At 39.6% G+C, this 22,946-nt stretch overlaps 6 non-coding genes across 6 annotated transcripts; 3 read left to right on the forward strand and 3 right to left on the reverse strand.

Moving 5' to 3' along the window:
• Window positions 1-2,696: 2,696 nt before the first annotated feature.
• Window positions 2,697-2,771, reverse strand: Trnat-ugu (transfer RNA threonine (anticodon UGU)). Its single transcript has one exon. It is a non-coding gene; the product is annotated as a tRNA-Thr (tRNA).
• A 331-nt stretch (window positions 2,772-3,102) lies between these two features.
• Trnat-ugu (transfer RNA threonine (anticodon UGU)) lies at window positions 3,103-3,177 on the reverse strand. The gene has a single exon. It is a non-coding gene; the product is annotated as a tRNA-Thr (tRNA).
• A 331-nt stretch (window positions 3,178-3,508) lies between these two features.
• On the reverse strand, window positions 3,509-3,583 carry Trnat-ugu (transfer RNA threonine (anticodon UGU)). The gene has a single exon. It is a non-coding gene; the product is annotated as a tRNA-Thr (tRNA).
• Window positions 3,584-4,051: 468 nt separating this feature from the next.
• On the forward strand, window positions 4,052-4,126 carry Trnat-ugu (transfer RNA threonine (anticodon UGU)). The gene has a single exon. It is a non-coding gene; the product is annotated as a tRNA-Thr (tRNA).
• A 331-nt stretch (window positions 4,127-4,457) lies between these two features.
• Window positions 4,458-4,532, forward strand: Trnat-ugu (transfer RNA threonine (anticodon UGU)). The gene has a single exon. It is a non-coding gene; the product is annotated as a tRNA-Thr (tRNA).
• Window positions 4,533-4,863: 331 nt separating this feature from the next.
• Trnat-ugu (transfer RNA threonine (anticodon UGU)) lies at window positions 4,864-4,938 on the forward strand. Its single transcript has one exon. It is a non-coding gene; the product is annotated as a tRNA-Thr (tRNA).
• Window positions 4,939-22,946: the final 18,008 nt, after the last annotated feature.

Below are 22,946 nucleotides of genomic sequence, written 5' to 3' on the forward strand. Positions count from 1 at the left end.
GATGACCGAGTATGGAAATCACATGATCTCAAACTACAAACAAAAATTGCAGTCTACAAAGCAGTAGTATTATCCACCTTACTCTATGCCTCGGAAACCTGGTGCTGTTACAAAGCTGACATTAAGAAGCTAGACAAACTTCATTTTCGATGTCTGAGATCAATTCTGCGCATCAAATGGGAAGACCGTGTCCCAAACACAGACATTTTGCGCCGCGTGAATCTGGCTGGTATTGAAGCTTTAATAATGAAACATCTACTGAGATGGAGTGGTCACATAGTACGCATGGATGACAGAAGGCTAACTAAAGCGGTGTTCTACTCGCAGCTCCCGTGCGGGAAGAGGAGGAAAGGTGGTCAACACCTGCGATATAAAGACACCATTAAACGCCACCTTGCAGCCTGTGGCATTCCAAGCAACCGTTGGGAGGAGCTAGCATTGCGCCGATCGGAGTGGCGATCAACTGTACATAAGAGCATCGAACAATTCGAGCAAAAGCGTCTAATGAACCTGGATGCTAAAAGAGAGCTCCGAAAATCTCAGCTCAAGCCTGTCTACACGTATACTTACAACTCTGCTGGTCAACTTCACTGTGCTTCATGCAACAGGACATTCAAAGTGAAATTCGGATTCGCGAGCCACATCCGAGCCTACCACAACAAGGACAGAGAAGACTGACGGAGTCGCTGTCGCCGGACACGGCGAGGAGGACATCATTATATCGGTAATCATGTCTCCTTGTGTACAGTAATCCAAAATAATAAAATAGTTGTGTCAACAAACAATTTTAAATATTCTTCCATTAACTGGTACAAAAGTACTGAATTAGGAATTTAAATAAGTCCCTAACAATTCTTCACAGTTTGCATGTATTTCATGAATAGTGTGGAACTGTTTTTGTAAATTTCTCCTTCATATTCAGATGATATTATAAGTAAAATGACAGTCATTCAAAGAACCAAAGCTGGTCTTAAATTATGGTCTTCAGTTTGAGGAACAACATTCGGTAACAATGCATCTGTTTCTCTGTTTCCTATTTTTTACCTCTATAGCCATATTTACTGCTCCTTCTAAATTTTTTATTCATTTCTCATCCAGTTTACTTATTTCCCATTAATATCTTAATTTATTTCTATAAGAATCTTCTGTCTAATAGTTTCTAAGTTCACAAATTGCTGGAAAGACTTCATCTTTAACTCGTTTTCTGCATAGTTTTGCTTCGTGATTTTGCGATTTAAATATTAAAGAATATAAGACAGTTTCATCGATAAACGTTTATGATTTTTCATTACCTCTTAATCTCGAGGTGGCCTCAAACTTAAATTTTTCTAATATAGCTGTCTTTCTTACCACCATGTTGACAAACAACATAGTCAGTGTCTTTATATTCTGAAATTTCAGCAACATCAAAGATTATTATTTTCGTCAGCTATCACAAATTCTTGCATAACATTGTCTGCAATCTTTTTACTAACAAGGTCCACTGTGGGGACTCCATCAATGTTGAATAAAAATATATTATGTAAATTCGTATTCAATAGTGGGCATATACAAAAATCTGTCATAAATATTTTTCCCCTTCTGATTTATTTCATCATCAATATCATTGGACCGGCCACATGATTTCTCAACGAAATAAGATACTGTTAAAGCGAGTATTTTACATTTCTTTACTTTTATCTACTCTGTGTGGACCAGAATAAATGTAAATCATAAATCCTACAATTCCTTAGTATCATATTGTCTGACATAAAATATTTTATCGTGTTTAGGTCTTTCACTACTATAAGCATCTAATTTTACTGAAAGATGATTGTTGGACAATGCACTACCCCCTTTAAAATAATTTTTTGACATATTGCTTATATGGGGTAATGCAAATAGTTTGTTTTTCTTCATGTCTACTACATCAGAATTAATTTTGTTAGTATAGACATTCTTGGTGTTTTGCCTGTATTTCTATTGCTTGTTGTTCAATAATTGAAGTAATATATATATATATATATATATATATATATATATATATATATATAGTACTCATAAAAATATTAAGAGTATTAATATTTTATCTTTACAGTTATCTACTCCTCAAATAGAAAGAGGATTCATTAATTTTAATGAAACTTATACAAACTGTCATAATAAACGGAATTCAAGAAGTGTGAGGAATGTGAAGTCTAGAAGTAAATTGATAACGTTCACTCACAAATTTTAGAAAAGCCGACAAGTTTAATATAACATCCAAAAATCCAAAAATGTTTTATCCAATTTCTGTCGGATGTAATACATCAGATACTACTTAACAAAGTGTTCAAGTTTTGTGCAACAAAATCAGATATATATTAACATCTGATGAGACTATTTATCTAGCAGATTCCTAATTTAATGTACAAATATAAGCGATTCCTAGAGGAAGAGGAGGTAAAGGTAAAAAAAAATTATAAATGTAGTGGAAGGCAGAAAGACTGTAAGATGTATCAAAATAATTAAAAATGATGATAATCTGTACTGTTCCAGAACAATATTTGTTCATTATTATGCAACACAAACAATACTTTGGATAGAGAACTAAATACAAATGAGATTTTAACTATATATGACCATGCAGCTTTACTAGAATTGAAATGATAATTAAATGAACACCCTAGCTGCAAGCAGGCGTTGATACACTTCGTTGGGGACATGTTGAAAATGTGTGCCCCGACCGGGACTCGAACCCGGGACCTCCTGCTTACATGGCAGACGCTCTATCCATCTGAGCCACCGCGGGCACAGAGGATAGCGCGTCTGCAGGGACTTATCCCTTGCACGCTCCCCGTGAGATCCACATTCCCAACATGTCCACAACACTACTTTCGTAGTGCGCCTATTAGATGTTTGCCCATCATACTCATTACTCATGGCAGAGTAATCTACCAAGTCCCGTACGAGTTCGGGCATAGCGTGTGCGTTCGCACACAAGAAGGTCAAAGGCTGGGAACCCATATTTATTTTAACTATATATGACCATGCAGCTTTACTAGAATTGAAATGATAATTAAATGAACACCCTAGCTGCAAGCAGGCGTTGATACACTTCGTTGGGGACATGTTGAAAATGTGTGCCCCGACCGGGACTCGAACCCGGGACCTCCTGCTTACATGGCAGACGCTCTATCCATCTGAGCCACCGCGGGCACAGAGGATAGCGCGTCTGCAGGGACTTATCCCTTGCACGCTCCCCGTGAGATCCACATTCCCAACATGTCCACAACACTACTTTCGTAGTGCGCCTATTAGATGTTTGCCCATCATACTCATTACTCGTGGCAGAGTAATCTACCAAGTCCCGTACGAGTTCGGGCATAGCGTGTGCGTTCGCACACAAGAAGGTCAAAGGCTGGGAACCCATATTTATTTTAACTATATATGACCATGCAGCTTTACTAGAATTGAAATGATAATTAAATGAACACCCTAGCTGCAAGCAGGCGTTGATACACTTCGTTGGGGACATGTTGAAAATGTGTGCCCCGACCGGGACTCGAACCCGGGACCTCCTGCTTACATGGCAGACGCTCTATCCATCTGAGCCACCGCGGGCACAGAGGATAGCGCGTCTGCAGGGACTTATCCCTTGCACGCTCCCCGTGAGATCCACATTCCCAACATGTCCACAACACTACTTTCGTAGTGCGCCTATTAGATGTTTGCCCATCATACTCATTACTCGTGGCAGAGTAATCTACCAAGTCCCGTACGAGTTCGGGCATAGCGTGTGCGTTCGCACACAAGAAGGTCAAAGGCTGGGAACCCATATTTATTTTAACTATATATGACCATGCAGCTTTACTAAATATGGGTTCCCAGCCTTTGACCTTCTTGTGTGCGAACGCACACGCTATGCCCGAACTCGTACGGGACTTGGTAGATTACTCTGCCACGAGTAATGAGTATGATGGGCAAACATCTAATAGGCGCACTACGAAAGTAGTGTTGTGGACATGTTGGGAATGTGGATCTCACGGGGAGCGTGCAAGGGATAAGTCCCTGCAGACGCGCTATCCTCTGTGCCCGCGGTGGCTCAGATGGATAGAGCGTCTGCCATGTAAGCAGGAGGTCCCGGGTTCGAGTCCCGGTCGGGGCACACATTTTCAACATGTCCCCAACGAAGTGTATCAACGCCTGCTTGCAGCTAGGGTGTTCATTTAATTATCATTTCAATTCTAGTAAAGCTGCATGGTCATATATAGTTAAAATAAATATGGGTTCCCAGCCTTTGACCTTCTTGTGTGCGAACGCACACGCTATGCCCGAACTCGTACGGGACTTGGTAGATTACTCTGCCACGAGTAATGAGTATGATGGGCAAACATCTAATAGGCGCACTACGAAAGTAGTGTTGTGGACATGTTGGGAATGTGGATCTCACGGGGAGCGTGCAAGGGATAAGTCCCTGCAGACGCGCTATCCTCTGTGCCCGCGGTGGCTCAGATGGATAGAGCGTCTGCCATGTAAGCAGGAGGTCCCGGGTTCGAGTCCCGGTCGGGGCACACATTTTCAACATGTCCCCAACGAAGTGTATCAACGCCTGCTTGCAGCTAGGGTGTTCATTTAATTATCATTTCAATTCTAGTAAAGCTGCATGGTCATATATAGTTAAAATAAATATGGGTTCCCAGCCTTTGACCTTCTTGTGTGCGAACGCACACGCTATGCCCGAACTCGTACGGGACTTGGTAGATTACTCTGCCATGAGTAATGAGTATGATGGGCAAACATCTAATAGGCGCACTACGAAAGTAGTGTTGTGGACATGTTGGGAATGTGGATCTCACGGGGAGCGTGCAAGGGATAAGTCCCTGCAGACGCGCTATCCTCTGTGCCCGCGGTGGCTCAGATGGATAGAGCGTCTGCCATGTAAGCAGGAGGTCCCGGGTTCGAGTCCCGGTCGGGGCACACATTTTCAACATGTCCCCAACGAAGTGTATCAACGCCTGCTTGCAGCTAGGGTGTTCATTTAATTATCATTTCACAAATGAGATTAAGAAAAATACAGAGGAGATAATACAAATTACAATTACTGTAAACTGAAATATTATGTAATCAGTTAGATGAATATAATAAAGAAGGCCTTAACATATGTGACGTAAGAAATGTTGAAGAATTGTTGGCCATTAAAATAAATGTTACATATTCTGAAAATTTCAATTCAATCGTCTATAGTGGTCCTGAAAAAGAGATAACCATCTATCTATATAAGTATCACAAACATTTTAATGTAATTAACAGTATGAAGGCGTTCATGGTGTCAGTGTATTTCTGAAAGAATTGTAACTGACCATATAACAACAAAGATAAACATATAGGCAAAATAGAAACAAAAATTTGTATTCTATGCTGTGGTTCAGAATATGAATCTGTGGAAAATAAGATATACTGTGAAAACTGCAATACATACTGTTATAATGAAGAATAATTACAAAAAATCACGAAGTAGTTTGTAATAGAGCTCATAAATGTGAAGGACGTGAAAGAATTTGTTTGAGAACTGAAGTCAGTAAAAGTGGCTTTTAACTTTGCAGAAACTGTAATGAAGTAGCAAAAATTTTAAAATCATCAATGTCACATGCAATCTGTATTGCACAAAGGTGGTATTTGTGAAAGAAAATTTGGTGAGGACATTATAGTCTAAGGGTGTGATTGAAACGTCAACTCACTTCTTAAATGTGGTAAACTGGAAAACTTGAAAATGGAAATGAAACGAATGGATATTGATGTACTGGGAGTCTCAGAAGTGAGATGGCCAAATGCTGGCGACTTTTGGTCATGGGATTACAGAATCATACACATTGGAACAGCACAAGGCAATCCCGAGATTGCAGGAGTGGGAATTACCCTCAATAAAGAGATGGGGTTAAGAGTAAAAGGATTTGTTCAACATAGTGAGAGGATAATTTATGTCCGATTGGAAACTAAACCAAGAGACACAATCATAATCCAAGTATACATGCCAACTACGAGGCACGAGGATGATGAAATCGACATGATGTATGACCACCTTGAAGAAGTAATTGGCAGAATTAAAGGAGTTGAAAACCTTGTCATCATGGAAGATATGAATGCCGTTGTTGGGGAAGGTAAAGAAGAGGATGTGGCAGGTAATTTTGGATTAGGATTAAGAAATGAAAGAGGGGATAAACTTGTAGAATTCTGCCAAAGAAATAAACTTTGCATTACAAATACCTTCTTTAATCATCATCCAAGAAGAAGATATACTTGGAAAATGCCTGGTGACATTAACAGATATCAAATTGACTTCATATTAGTGAAGCAAAGATTAAAAAACCAAGTTAAGGACAGCAGATCATATCCAGGCTGTGATGTGGAAAGTGACCACATACTCGTTATGATGACGACTGAACTAAAATTCAAGAATATTAGAAAAAGAAGTACATGTAAATGGGATTTGACAAACCTGAAAAACGAAAATACGCTGAAGCACTATCAACTAGAAACAGACAAGAAAACAAATAGACAGGTCTGCAACGACATCCAAAGCAGCTGGGAAAAAAATAAAAAGTGATATTTTAGAAGCAGCGGAAGAAGTAATAGGAAAAGAAAAGACAGAGAAAAGGAAGGAATGGATCGGTAATGACCTACTAAATATGTTGGAAGAAAGAAGGAAATTAAAAAATTCTGTGAAGAAGGAAGACCAAGAGAAATACAAGAGTCTGAAAAACAGAATCAACAGAGAGGCAAAACAAGCAAGAGAAAAATACCTTGATGATCTCTGTATTTCAGTTGAGGACAACATGAGCAAGGGAAATATTGACAAGGCCTATAAATGTGTGAGACATTGCTTTGGAGACAGAAGAAACAAGTGTAGGGCTGTGATGGATGAAAACGGCAATATGTTGGATGACGATGATGAAGTTGCAAGAAGATGGAAACAATATATAGGAAAACTGTACAGCGGACGAGACCCGTCTGAAAACATCATGGAAGAAGAAACAGAAGTAGATGCACACAATATAGGTCAACCTATATTAAAGGAAGAGTTTGAACTAGCTCTGAAAAAATTGAAAAACAACAAATCGCCTGTTATAGACAATATCCCAGCCGAACTTCTGAAATCTGGATGAGGAAAACTGAATCAGGAGTTGTATAATCTTCTTTTCAACATGTACGAGCAGGGTAAAATTCCTACAACTTTGAGAAAAACGTTATGATCCCCATTCCAAAGAAGGCAAATGCTACAAGATGTGAAAATTATAGGACGCTCAGCCTAGTTACGCACGCCTCTAAAATATTAACCTCAATTATCCTAAAACACATAGAACAAAAAGTCAAAGCTACACTCTCCGAAGACCAGTTTGGATTCCGGAAAGATAGAGGAACCAGAGAAGCAATATTTGCTCTAAAACTAATAATAGAGAAACGACTATATAAGAACCTGAAAATATACATAGCTTTCATAGATGTAGAGGAAGCCTTTGATAATGTTAAATGGGATAAGATGTTTGAGGTACTCAAAACAGTAGCAATAGACCATAAAGATAGAAAAATGATATGGAACCTGTACAAAAACGAGACAGCAGTTATCCGTGGACGGACAAGACAAGAAGAGGTGCAGATACGTAAAGGTGTCCGACGAGGTTGCACACTATCCCCTGTTATCTTCAACGTATACATTGAAGAGGCGCTGAAAAAAGTAAGGGAAAATTCACAGACAGGTGTAGTAATTCATGGCCAACAAATAGATATGATAAGATATGCCGATGATATAGCTGTCCTGGCTGAAAGTGAAGAAGATCTTGTAGTCCTACTGAATAGAATGGATAAAGTTATGGGTGAAGAATATAATATGAGAATTAATAAAGCAAAAACAAAAGTAATACCATGCGACAAAGAAGATCAAGTGAATGTCCAAGTTCATGTAGGCAATGAACTGCTTGAACAAGTTGATAAATTTACTTATCTGGGCAGTAATATTACCAGGGATGGAAGGAGAAAGGCAGAAGTGAGAAGTAGAACAGCTCAAGCAAAGGCTGCTTTTAACAAGAAGTAAAACTTATTAACATCTAAGAGCATCAGCCTTGAAATCAGGAAAAGATTTTTGAAATCATATGTGTGGAGTGTGGCATGCTATGGGTGTGAAACATGGACTCTCGGGACAGAGGAAGACCAGAAGCTAAATTCTTTTGAAATGTGGTGCTATAGACACATGCTCAAAATAAAATGGATCGGCAAGGTCACAAACGAAGTGGTTCTGGAAAGAGCAGGTGAGAAGAGAAGCTTCCGGAGTTTCATTGTTAAAAGAAGAGTGCAATTTACAGGCCATCTACTAAGACATAAAGGACTCCTGAACACAATCATAGAGGGATATGTCGAGGGAAAAAGACCAAGAGGAAGACCACGACTGAGGTACATGGATCAAATCGTGAAAGATGTGGGATGTAACACCTATAAAGAAATGAAGAGAGAAGCTGAAAGACGCACAGAATGGAGACAAGCTGCCATTGTAGCTGTTGCAAACCAATCCCTGGATTGACCACTACAGAAGAAGAAGAAGGGTGTCCAAATTGTAATAAATATGGGTGTTATATTAATAGAGAATTCCAAGATCATTATATATTCCAATGCCGAGAATGTAGAAAAATTGTTGCTGGTAAACAGTTTGAGTACTATGAAAAAGGATTCCCTATGAGAGTGAATTGTACCTATACTGAAGGGTACATGTGGTTTCGTTTTGAAGCCTCTCGAGAAATTGGTATACATATTCCGAATTTCGTAATAGCTCACAATTTGAAAGGAGGCACCATTTACAAATTTAAGACAAATGATTTATTCCAGATACTATCCACCTATGGAATTAAACTTGAATTATATATTCATAGATCACTATGCTAAAAGACAAAATTTACCGTTCATTTTGAAGTACTGTGTTGAAAATACAATACGACCAGATACTATATACACAGGAATTATATTAATGTTATTGGCAATGGAACAGTTAGGTATAAAACTTATAGATAGCAGTAATTTTGCACAGGGTACCCTTAGCAGATTTTTAAAACATTTGATATGAAAGAACTGAAGAAAAGATATTTTCCAACTTCATCCAAACATAAGAAATACACCAGTATTACATAGGATCACTTCCAGATACTCTGTATTATTGTGTTGACACTATGAAACTGAAAGACAGAGAAGCATTTCTCAAATGTCGTAGCTCCAGACCTAAAGAAAAACTAGGTGTTCATTATGAAGAAAGAAATTAATGATTATTATAATTATGATGTAGATATATTGAGAAGAGGTTATTTACAATTAAGAAAATATTTTCTAGAGGTAGCTAATATTGATCCATTCTGTTAGTTATCAACTTCTGGTGTCTGTATGGATATGTTCAGACCTAATATTTACATGAAAATACAAATGCTGTATTTCATAAGAAAGAAAAGGAAAATTATAGTATATAATCCATAGGTTGGTTAAACAGTCTAAACAATGATAATATCTCACATACTCGTAATGGTGGAACAGTGAAGATATCCAGGTAAAAGTAGATGGATTTGATAAGGAAAGTAATAATGTTTATCAATGCTATCGTCATTTCTGATATGATTGTAACAGACGTTTTAAAAGTGAGACAGTTAGCAATAAAATTGGAGATACAATGGATGAGCTCTGCTAAAAAACTTTAATAAGAAGTGCAGAAATACGAAATGTGGCATATAATTTGGCAGATTAGGGAATGTGAATGGCTTAAATCTCCAGAGTATAAGAACCTTAAAAAAATTAAAACATTCGCCACAAGTTGTGAAATCATTGAATCCAACAGCTGCTTTTTAAGGTACCTGAACAAATTCAACAAAATTAAGAGCTATGGCAAAGATAGAATATCTTGACATATGAAGTCTTTGTAGTTTGACTTTTTATCTTGACCAACATCTGAAAAAAATATATTGACCAAGATAATTTGAAACAATTGAAATAGCTCAATGAAAGGTAAAGTAATGGCACCTAAAGAATTGTATCATCCCATTACAGCAGCAAGAAAAAATTAAGAACTGTAGTTTTCTCCGTGTGTCAAATGTGTTCATGAAAAGTTAAATAAATGCAATCACAATGATAAGGAAAGAAGTTTTATGGGAACTTGGACAATGCATGAAGTGAAGAAGGCTGTAGAATGAGGCTATTACATTTTAGATTTCTATGAAGCAAGGGATGTTAGAAAATAATGCATCATTTTGTTTAAAAACTATGTGAAGTATTTTAGGATAATAAAATTCGAAAGCAGTCAATATGATTTTGAAACTGATAAAGAGTGTGTCAAAACGGTTAAAAGAGAAATTAGATATTGACTTAGGTTCTGATAAAATAATGGAAAATCCAGGAAAATGGGCTCTTGGTAAGGTATGTCTTAAGTATGAGTAAAAATTTTTCCAAAGGCAAAATATGAGTCAAACACAATATGTAACAGGTCTACAGAGATATTGTGAGATGCTATTTGATGATCGATTAGTTTATATAGATATCAATTTTATTAATGCCGATATGGTTAATATGTTCATTTTTAATAATATTATGTGGAAAATAATACAGCAACAAATATTTTTATACCTCCATCAGCTACGTCAAATCCCAGGTGTAGATTGCATGGTATGTTAGATAAACTTGGAGAATCTGTCATATATTTAGATGCACATCGAATAATGTATATTGGTAATGTGGAAAATACTGTGATGACTGGTTTTACATTAGGCGAATGTGCTAATGAATTAGGAATGAACTGGTTTACAGACTGGGCTTCAACTGGCCCAAAGAGCTGTAACTTTGAGAAAAGCGATAGAAAACAAGAATTGTGGTAACAGTAATCACATTAAATTACAAGAATATTCAAAAACTGAATGGCACATCTATGATGATATTAACTGAGAGTGAAGTCAAGGAAAATATGCAATGAAAACACAGTCACATTGCTAGGGATGTTGATCTAAAGATGTAGTCAATAGACAAAGAAAGAATTCTCATTTCAGTATGATAAATGAGTAGTTCTAGTAAATTATGATACCTCACCTTATGGATACTAAGAATTATTTATTTTTAATAAATTTTAATAAGATCAAAATAATTTTTCTATATATTGTAGTCAAAGAATAAAATCCATACAACATTTCTTATACCAATTATATAAATTTATTAGTTGCTTTTTATTACACTCTCCATTTTCTACATCTTTCATTATTGAGTGAGAAACTATTAAAAATAATGAATAGGCCTTAATATAATTCTGCATTATTTTTGGTACAATATTTACTTTTAAATTATAATTCGCTACTGTTTTTACAGTCATTAAGAAAGAGAATATTTGTTTTCTGTTTCCTCTCACATTTCTATATCAGTTTCATCACGTGTATTAAATCTTATTTTGCGTTCTTGTTCTTTATAAATTTGCTTTAATTCATTAATAGTGTCAGTCTGGTCCTGACTTCTCAAATGTTGTTTAATTAAAGACGTTCTAAAATATTCTTTGCAAATTTTACATTCATATTCCTTCCTTCTTGATTTATTATTTCTATCAACAAAAATGGCAGCATCGAATTCATCACATACATTAGTCACATTTTTATAGCTTAGAAATTTAATAGGGTTTTCAATTTTTTGAAGATGGTAACATAAAGCAATGATGAAAAATAAAAATAATTAGTTTCCTAATCTGGAGTTCATTATGTGACTAAATTTGTAATTTATTTTTATTAATTTAATTTTTATATTCATTTTTGTAGTTGAGTTGGGTTTCTTAATTAAATAATCTCCTAGTGCACTCAACCTTGTTACTTGCTACTGTCCAGATGTTGAGCTATCTGTGAAAAGGCGAAAATCGAGAGATAAATCAGGATGTGATAATATGGGTGCTTTAAGGAGTGCAGTTTCCAAATCATGATATTCGATCTGGGTGACTTCATCAGGCCCATGCAGTTGACATAGTAGTAAAGCTCTGTAAGTTGATGAAACGTCAATAAAAATTCAGTGGACCTAAAAATCCTCTATGTTGTCGTTAGATTGTAAATACAGGCACTTATTCAATTGCTTTCAGTTTTCTGGGTCAGGTAAGATCTTTCATAAAGACAATGTGAACAAGAAATTTAATTTGCGATTTACCAAACCCTGATTTTTCTAAATTGACTGTAATATTCAAAAAATATGTATAATCGTTGTCTCAGTTATTGGTTGTGATCTGTACATGAATTTTCAGCGACCAAAATGTCATTAGCATACAGTTATGTAGTGATCCTGTCTTTCAAATGCCTTGATAAGATAGTATTAAGACCTCGAATAAATGTAGCTGATGAATCACTGATACCAAGTGGTAATTTTCGAAATTGGGAACAGTTTCCAAAACAGAGAAAAGCAGCATACTTCCAGCATTCAGGAGGTAATTCGATGTGATAAAACCACATCATAAATCTAGAGAAGACATTACCTTATGCCATGAAATTCCTGTAATAATTCCTCTACTGTTTGTAGTCGATCTGTTTCTGGTTGTATCATAGTGTTGACGTATCTGGACTTGAGTATAAGTTCTAACAGAATCATCCTTCTTTTCAAAACGTGTAATGGGCTGTTGTACGAGCTCACAGCATTCTCGATTGTTCTCTGATCTAACATTAATTGTATCTCCTGTTCGACTTTTTCTCTATATGTCAATGGAATGACATAAGGTGGCATAAAAATTTATTACGTTCCTTAACTTTCAATTCATAAAGAACTTAACGTATAGGTCTGTCTTGTGAGAGAAAACTTCAGAATGTGGTCTTGGAATTTCAAACAATTCATGTCCGTCTGTATCAGAATGTGCTTGAACTGCGAGGGCTTTCTTTTTAATTAACTTTTCTGTGCTATCAGATTTTTCAGCTTCACAATAAAATGTTATTACGTCGTTCATGCAACCGTCAGGCAAATTCATTGAGTGTTGTGCCTCTAGCGGAAAGGGAAAACGCAGACAGTTCACATCTTCATCTTCCTTTGTCAATCATCCTTGGAATTCAGTGTAAATGGTTTACTTGTAACATTATTTCAGCGTCGCAAAAAATTAATATCGCTTTATATTCCCATAGAGACTTTACACCTAAAATTGCTTCTTTTGACAAAAGAGGACCGATCAGAGAATTCGTAGAAAACTTATGCCCCTGAAACATGAAAACTGATGAGTCTCATAACACAAATCTAAACACATGCCTTGAATTACTTCGTTCAATTTGGTTCTTAATAGTGGCAAAGGTGGACAAATAGATGACTGAGCACATTTAACAAACACTGTCTTACTAATCACATTAACAGTTCTACCAGAATCAAGTACAGCAGAAAGTAAAATAACTGGATGTACGAATGTATTTTTACAGTAGTCCTTTTCTTGTAACAATGTGTCGTTTTTGTCATCAAAACCTACAAAGTTAATACTGTTCGTACATAAGCTGTCGACAGCTACAAACGTTTCGTTTGCCATCGTGGCTGCTAGTCATTGTTGTGTCGGTACGTTTTGACTTAAGTTGTGGCGTGGGTTGGGCTGTCTGATTTCTACAGTTGCATCATATTTCGAAATTGAATTACTACCGTCACGCCAGTTTTAATTTGATCTGTCATTATAATTATTTCGTTTTACTTAACTGTTGTTAGTACTATTGTCACGTGGGCTGAACGACATGAGTTCTACAGCCTGAGGACCACGTTCAGAATCAGAATTTGTGCGGTCACGGAAATTTCGATTTACTCTGTCACTCACGTTGCGTCTAAAATTGTCTTCATTGCAATAACGTTTATGTTCACGCTACCCGCGACCTCTGTCCTGTTGTGGTGATTCAGACGGTCACGAGAATCACTTCTGGAAGATCTGTAATCCGTATTGTAGGGCTGATGTGTCACATCGTGCTCGTCTTCGTCCTGTCTCTCCTCATACCGATCATGAGAATTCTTTCTTCCTTTTCGGTTACGCCACGGTAGGTAATTTTCCCAGTACTGATTCTTATGTATGTAGTCATTATTATCCAATTCAAATTTTTGCAAAACAGCTTGGGAAGCTTCCAAGTCATTCTTACAACATTCTGGCAAAACTATGTGGCATAAACTGATAGGTAATTTATTGATACAAATGAGGATTAATTAAGAAGGACTATACGGATTAGTTAAATATCTGTTGATGCGCATCATGTTTTCAAAGTACTGCACAGGAGTTAGGAAATTCTATTATTCATAATTTTGCATAATAATGATGTTCGGTTTGATGCGATCTTGAGTTGTTTCAGACCAGTAAGCCGACAAAATTAAATACTCTTCCTATGAATTATGAAAAATCAATTCTCTTGTATCCGATTGCAATTTTTAAAATATCTTCTAACATATCCTAACAGTTGTACTGTGATGCTTGTGCACGCAACAGACAACTTACTTCGTCTCGCCACTGTGATTGCACGAATAGTCTGCATCCAGCAGCATGCAAAAATAATTCAGAAGAAATACAGGGCTATTACAAATGATTGAAGCGATTTCATAAATTCACTGTAGCTCCAATCATTGACGTATGGTCACAACACACTACAGATACGTAGAAAAACTCAGTTTTGTTCGGCTGAAGCCGCACTTCAGGTTTCTGCCGCCAGAGCGCTCGAGAGCGCAGTGAGACAAAATGGCTACAGGAGCCGAGAAAGCGTATGTCGTGCTTGAAATACACTCACATCACTCAGTCATAACAGTGCAACGACACTTCAGGACGAAGTTCAACAAAGATCCACCAACTGCTAACTCCATTCGGCGATGGTTTGCACAGTTTAAAGCTTCTGGATGCCTCTGTAAGGGGAAATCAACGGGTCAGCCTGCAGTGAGCGAAGAAACGGTTGAACGCGTGTGGGCAAGTTTCACGCGTAGCCCGCGGAAGTCGACGAATAAAGCAAGCAGGGAGCTAAACGTACCACAGCCGACGGTTTGGAAAATCTTACGGAAAAGGCTAAAGCAGAAGCCTTACCGTTTACAATTGCTACAAGCCCTGACACCCGATGACAAAGTCAAACGCTTTGAATTTTCGGCGCGGTTGCAACAGCTCATGGAAGAGGATGTGTTCAGTGCGAAACTTGTTTTCAGTGATGAAGCAACATTTTTTCTTAATGGTGAAGTGAACAGACACAATGTGCGAATCTGGGCAGTAGAGAATCCTCACGCATTCGTGCAGCAAATTCGCAATTCACCAAAAGTAAACGTGTTTTGTGCAATCTCACGGTTTAAAGTTTACGGCCCCTTTTTCTTCTGCGAAAAAAACGTTACAGGACACGTGTATCTGGACATGCTGGAAAATTGGCTCATGCCACAACTGGAGACCGACAGCGCCGACTTCATCTTTCAACAGGATGGTGCTCCACCACACTTCCATCATGATGTTCGGCATTTCTTAAACAGGAGATTGGAAAACCGATGGATCGGTCGTGGTGGAGATCATGATCAGCAATTCATGTCATGGCCTCCACGCTCTCCCGACTTAACCCCATGCGATTTCTTTCTGCGGGGTTATGTGAAAGATTCAGTGTTTAAACCTCCTCTACCAAGAAACGTGTCAGAACTGCGAGCTCGCATCAACGATGCTTTCGAACTCATTGATGGGGACATACTGTGCCGAGTGTGGGAGGAACTTAATTATTGGCTTGATGTCTGCCGAATCACTAAAGGGGCACATATCGAACATTTGTGAATGCCTAAAAAAACTTTTTGAGTTTTTGTATGTGTGTGCAAAGCACTGTGAAAATATCTCAAATAATTAAGTTATTGTGGAGCTGTGAAATCGCTTCAATCATTTGTAATAACCCTGTACTGCAGTCCATGCAGAGTTCAATGAATCGTCACAACTACATGTGCAACTACTCATCTTTTTTTCTTTTTCATAGAAATTAAAAGATGAGGACGGGTTTAGTCAAAAAGGCTGAAGCGGTGTAAAAAATGAAAGGAATCAATAAAAACTTTTAACTTACCGAAAGCTGATGATTCACACACTGACAAACTTTACTCAAACTTTTCTTTTCCTTGGAGACTTTGATTACCAAATCTTTAATTATTTCACAACGTCTTTAATCAATAATCACTTATTTGCTCATACTGAAGATGCGAATATTACTTCAACGTTTTTAACGTACGAGTACACAAACCTGACAAAGTACCTCCAGTGCACAAGCAAGCAACAACTTAACGCAGCAAAAAGGCCAGTTACGAAAAGTTCTCTATGATTACAAAATTCTCCTCTGGTGCCACTAGCACGGTCAAGGGAGGCTGCGACCACTCCTGCTGGGCGGCGTGTATCTCCACGCCTGGCTGCGTGCGACTACTCTCAACAACTGTCGCTCGCTATCACTCGTGTTGGTAACGTCTGAAACTCAGAACAGAATCAATAGCCAAATATAGAAAAAAAAGAACGTCCAACTTCGAACACCTGCATTCGTCGTATTTAATGATTAGATATGATTTTCTTCCGTTTTATTTGAGTTCGTTCCCAAGTATCACGTTATTGAAGATTGGAAATAATAAGAAGATAGAAATATTTTTTTCAACCGTAACTCACGTGTCTCATAAAGAATTCTCAACATTGAATAGATAAGGTCTTATTGCTACGACAAAAATATGTTCGGTATCCTTATTACAGGGAAAATAAAAATCATCGACTTCAATTATTTTCATAGGTAGCATCTCCTCTTCCTTCAGAGAAGTACATGCGAATTTCTCTGACAAAAGGCCAAACATCTTACCTGACTTTCATCGTAAAAGGAAAAGAATTCTGAAATATTGAACGTTTAATGTGCAAGGTACAACGCACGCTGCGACATCTGCAATAGTTCGATACCTTGAATACACTGTCATCGATCATTCTCCATACAGGCCGGGCATGGCCCCATCTGGTTTCTGCTTGTTCTCAAAACGTAAAGAACACCTTAGAGGACTTCATCTTCAGAGTAATGACGCGTTGCAAGCAGATGTGAGGTTGCTCCTCGGTCGACAAAGTCAAATACAGTGACGGTATCCAGAAAAACGTCTGGCCTTGGGAGAAATGTGTTCGTCACCAGGAAGACTCTGTTGGAAAGAAAATGTGTAGAGATGAAGAGTAAAGATGTAAAGTTTAATAACGGCAGTTTTATTTAGAAAGCTTCAAGATTTTTCACATAACAATTCATGGGCATTGCTGTTCAGCACTTCCTTGTAATTCCCTATGCATATAGGTACTGAAATCTGATGGAAGGATTTCAGCTGCCGTCATTAGTAATTTGTTGAATATGGCAGCGGCCGTTGCAGAGACTGAAATGTAAAGCCTGCCGCTCTGAAGGTTGAGGCTGCGCCGGGTTAAGAAGCATCTGGGACAAAAAGGAAGCAGCCAGTTCTACGGCCCAGAAGGCGATAGATAGCCGGTTGACTACTTTCTTTCAGCCCGTAGGCACTATTGCGAAGTGCCGGCCACCTAAGAAAACCACTGACAGCCGCCTCGCCAGCCCATTCAGCAACATCTTCTTGAAAGGAACACCAGCTGCCGTCTCGCGCGTGACCACGTCTTGGCTATAGGTACGCTCCGCCATGGTGCAGTAATGTTTAACTTAGTTACTTCAGGCACAATTTAGTAATGACGCTGAGAATCGTCGGCGTTCCGGTCGCTTGATGACGGCGAATATTTCGCAATGCAACGGGAGAGCAGTACCGCTAGGCATGCTGTAAGGTGACTTCCAAGATGTCGCACAATGGGCTGGAGCGGTGGCAGTCAGTGCTTTTCTCAGGTCGCTAGCAGCTCACAATAGTGTGCGTACGGCTGAAAAAAGTAGTTCTGGTGCCATTTTGCTGGGCCATACATCAGGTCGGCGCTTTCTTATTTCCCCATATATTTCCTAACCTGGCATATCATCATCCTTTGGAATGGCGGGTTATTCTGTATTCGTGCGCCGCTCGAATCTTTTTATCGGTTGCTGCCACAGTCAACAAAATATTAATTCCTGCCACCCCATCCCCTCCCCCCAATTTTGTTGCCTAAATCTAGTCATTATACTCCAGTATGCTCTCCGCAAAGTGATCTTATTTAAACTAGGATAGTTATAGGTCAGTGTTCTTTCTGTATGTCGTTTTTTGAATATTTTCTTACCTGTGGAGGCTGCCATCGGTTATGAATACACTCCTGGAAATTGAAAAAAGAATACCGTGAATTCATTGTCCCAGGAAGGGGAAACTTTATTGACACATTCCTGGGGTCAGATACATCACATGATCACACTGACAGAACCACAGGCACATAGACACAGGCAACAGAGCATGCACAATGTCGGCACTAGTACAGTGTATATCCACCTTTCGCAGCAATTCAGGCTGCTATTCTCCCATGGAGACGATCGTAGAGATGCTGGATGTAGTCCTGTGGAACGGCTTGCCATGCCATTTCCACCTGGCGCCTCAGTTGGACCAGCGTTCGTGCTGGACGTGCAGACCGCGTGAGACGACGCTTCATCCAGTCCCAAACATGCTCAATGGGGGACAGATCCGGAGATCTTGCTGGCCAGGGTAGTTGACTTACACCTTCTAGAGCACGTTGGGTGGCACGGGATACATGCGGACGTGCATTGTCCTGTTGGAACAGCAAGTTCCCTTGCCGGTCTAGGAATGGTAGAACGATGGGTTCGATGACGGTTTGGATGTACCGTGCACTATTCAGTGTCCCCTCGACGATCACCAGTGGTGTACGGCCAGTGTAGGAGATCGCTCCCCACACCATGATGCCGGGTGTTGGCCCTGCGTGCCTCGGTCGTATGCTGTCCTGATTGTGGCGCTCACCTGCACGGCGCCAAACACGCATACGACCATCATTGGCACCAAGGCAGAAGCGACTCTCATCGCTGAAGACGACACGTCTCCATTCGTCCCTCCATTCACGCCTGTCGCGACACCACTGGAGGCGGGCTGCACGATGTTGGGGCGTGAGCGGAAGACGGCCTAACGGTGTGCGGGACCGTAGCCCAGCTTCATGGAGACGGTTGCGAATGGTCCTCGCCGATACCCCAGGAGCAACAGTGTCCCTCATTTGCTGGGAAGTGGCAGTGCGGTCCCCTACGGCACTGCGTAGGATCCTACGGTCTTGGCGTGCATCCGTGCGTCGCTGCGGTCCGGTCCCAGGTCGACGGGCACGTGCACCTTCCGCCGACCACTGGTGACAACATCGATGTACTGTGGAGACCTCACGCCCCACGTGTTGAGCAATTCGGCGGTACTTCCACCCGGCCTCCCGCATGCCCACTATACGCCCTCGCTCAAAGTCCGTCAACTGCACATACGGTTCACGTCCACGCTGTCGCGGCATGCTACCAGTGTTAAAGACTGCGATGGAGCTCCGTATGCCACGGCAAACTGGCTGACACTGACGGCGGCGGTGCACAAATGCTGCGCAGCTAGCGCCATTCGACGGCCAACACCGCGGTCCCTGGTGTGTCCGCTGTGCCGTGCGTGTGATCATTGCTTGTACAGCCCTCTCGCAGTGTACGAAGCAAGTATGGTGTGTCTGACACACCGGTGTCAATGTGTTCTTTTTTCCATTTCCAGGAGTGTATTTCGTTGTGTTCTAATTTCAAAATATATCTCTTTGTAATAAGAGGGTTGGAACTTTAACAGTGGCAACTATTTATTTACAGCTCGTACAAAATAAATACGTGTTTCAAAGTTTTACTGACCTTCAAAGCAGTCACCAGCATTGTGTATAACCCGTTGCCAGCGATGTGGAAGTCGTAGGATTCTCTTAGCAGTGCCATTTGTGTTGACAGTTCGAGTGGCGCGGTTTATTGACCGACAAATTTGTAGCCGTTCTGAAGCGAGTGCCGTGAAGTGTTTCCTTCATTTTAGAAACTGAGTTGAACTTACAAGGGCTTAAGTTAGGGGAGTGCAGTAGGTGGCATAGCACTTTGCAGCCCCATCAGTCAGACAAATCAGTCACAACTGCACTGTACGTGCTTGAGCAGTGTCCTGCAAAGTAAGTCAGGTCCTCCAGAAAGTGTAATTCCTTGTGTCTCTATGCTGTTCGTGTTTGGAACACAACCTACGACCAGCTTAGAGACACAAGTGATGACACTTTCTAACGACCTGACCGTCATTTTGCAGGACAATCCTCAAGCACGTGCAGTGCCAGTTGCTACTGATTTGTCTGACTGATGGGGCTGCAAAGTTCTATGCCACCTACTGCACTCCCCTGACTTAAGCCCTCGTAAGTTCAACTCAGTCCCTAAACTAAAGGAAACAGTTAACTGCATTCCCTTCAGAACTGCTACAAATTAGTCGGGCAATGGACCGCGCCGCTTGAACTGTCAACACAACTGGCTGTGCTAAGAGTATCCTATGACTTCCACATCGTTGGCAACGGGCTATACACAATGCTGGTGTCTACTCTGAAGGTCAGTAAAACTTCGAAACACGTAGCTCTATTGTACGAGACGTAAATAAATAGTTGCCACTAATAAAGTTCCAACCATCGTATTTTTAAAGTATTTTTCGATTTCTACTACTTCATCCCAGTATGCATACAAATCAGTAGCTACCTGCAATTAGGGACGTAATCCATGCCTGACCGCAGTCTTGTTATGGATAGAGTATTAATAAGTGGTCCCAACGGGCTATTAATATTTATCTCGCCTGCTATAAGTGAGCAAACCCTTTCATTTCTGTAGTCTTGGATACGAGCTGCGTGTCAGTCAGTTTAGGTTTGGAGGCGCTAGTCTTGATCAGAACTACATCTCGGCTGGCATCAGAGTGTGACGAAGATTTGAACTGTCATAACACAGTGGGACTACTGTGACACTTCATTGGTATTACAATGTCTCATATTGCGGTTCTTGAACTGAAAGCACACCGAGGCGCTAGTTGCGTTATAAATGTACTTTATTTGGTACAGCATGTTGAAGCACGGTATGTTATAATAGTATCCTAGCGATATCCTTTATTGCTGTTGTTGCCATTGTATGAACCTTCATAGATGGTTCCATGTTAGTTTGTGTGTCAGTGTCGAGTGCGTTGTTTATACGTTTTGTCTGTACGTTGTGTCATTAAGGTGTTGCTAGTAGTTATGTGCTGTTGTAATGTCTACAGGGGTAGTTTTGTTGTTGCAGAATTACTTAAGGCCCCTTTAAGTAGCTTAATTTGGGCAAAGCAGTGTCTCTCACGTAACTGAGCTACGAATGTGTCTTAGGATAACTTTTCTTTAGTATGTTCTTTCGTGCACCTTCCAGGTTTTCAAATGGCTCTGAGCACTATGGGACTTAACTGCTGAGGTCATTAGTCCCCTAGAACTTAGAACTAGTTAAACCTAACTAACCTAAGGACATCACAAACATCCATGCCCGAGGCAGCATTCGAACCTGCGACCGTAGCGGTCTTGCGGTTCCAGACTGCAGCGCCTTCAACCGCACGGCCACTTCGGCCGGCCTTTCAGGTTTTAATTATCTTATTAGTGTGGTGCGAGAAATGGATTTTATTATATTTGTATAATTAGAAGTCAACTAATTTGGAAGATCAAGAGCAAATGCTTGCCTTGTTACTCATGGACGCATTCTGGCATTGTACGTTTTCTGTCACAGAAATCAAAGTACTTTGTTAACTACCAACACCTGCACAACTCACATAAACTCTGCTCCCAAATTTCGTCATAACAGGATCAATATACGATCCCAGTTCTTTTGTAGGAATTTTTTGATCGTACCTTCACTTTGTGCACAATTATTAGGCATAAGCATACCAATTATTGTAACACATTGTTGCTCACGAGGTCAGAAATTGCTAAGTAATGTTACCACCATGCTCTTAATCGTTGAGTAACATTAGATACGTGAAGTCTCCACATATGTGGACCACTTTTCCATGTACGTAACGCATACGCATTTCTTTTGTGTTTCTGGGTAAATTTTAGAAAGGAATTTTTGAACTTTCATATAAATGTCACGTGATGGAATCAGTTACTGGGCTTCATTTCTGTAAAGTAACGAACGTCCGTTCCGCCGTCGTGAAAGGAGGTCTGGAACTGTGACAGTCAAGCTTGGAACTGTTCTCCTTTAAAGGCTGCTACTTCTTCCCGTATTCTCCCTTAGCTGAATCTTCTTGAGTTGATCCGAGCTTATTTATTCCTTGCTCTTTTTATTGTGGTTTTACGTTAGTGACTAAATTAATAATTACAATTTCGTTTACACTGCTCAGGACTTCTATATTTTCAGATTAGATGCTCGATGGATACACCGTAATACCCACTCTACCTGTAGACACCTGTAATAGCGATTTTCAGATAGTAGCATTCTTCCGAAATATTCCGTGTTATTTTACCTTTTAATTCTGTCTGAAATTCTGAACTCAATTACTCTGTCTTATAATTTATACTGTTTTGAAGACTTTCTTTTCGTTCGACGAACGCCTCATTTCGTACTCCAGATAATTTTTTTCTACGATCGTGTTCAATTTAGTGCATTTTCTCCTTTTGTTCTTTAAAGCGCTTGCCAGTTTTGTTTGAACTTAAAGTCTCTCCCTTAAACTGTTAATCAATTTACTCCTTACTTTTACTATCATCGTCGAAACCGCTATCCAGTTTAGCTCTGTCAGCTTCTGTCGACTAGAAATTTAGTAATTATCCAAATATTACAAACAGGTGAGGTGGCTAGTCACATACTCGAACAAACTTGTTTCTACATCCAATGAATTGTCTGCGGATCTGCCTCCTACAACACTATCCATATGTGAATTTCATTGCATATCAGTCCTGCAATGCCAAAATACACTGCGTGCCTTTAAAATTCGAGCCCCATGAAGGTCAAACTGACATTGAGTATACTGCAAGCATGAATATACACCGTCCAATCAAATTAATGTGACCACATGTCAGAAACTTCCTGGCAGATTAAAACTGTGTGCCGGACCGAGAGTCGAACTCG

Source organism: Schistocerca nitens, chromosome 5 (assembly GCF_023898315.1).
Source record: "Schistocerca nitens isolate TAMUIC-IGC-003100 chromosome 5, iqSchNite1.1, whole genome shotgun sequence".
NCBI classification, from domain to species: Eukaryota; Metazoa; Arthropoda; class Insecta; order Orthoptera; family Acrididae; genus Schistocerca; species Schistocerca nitens.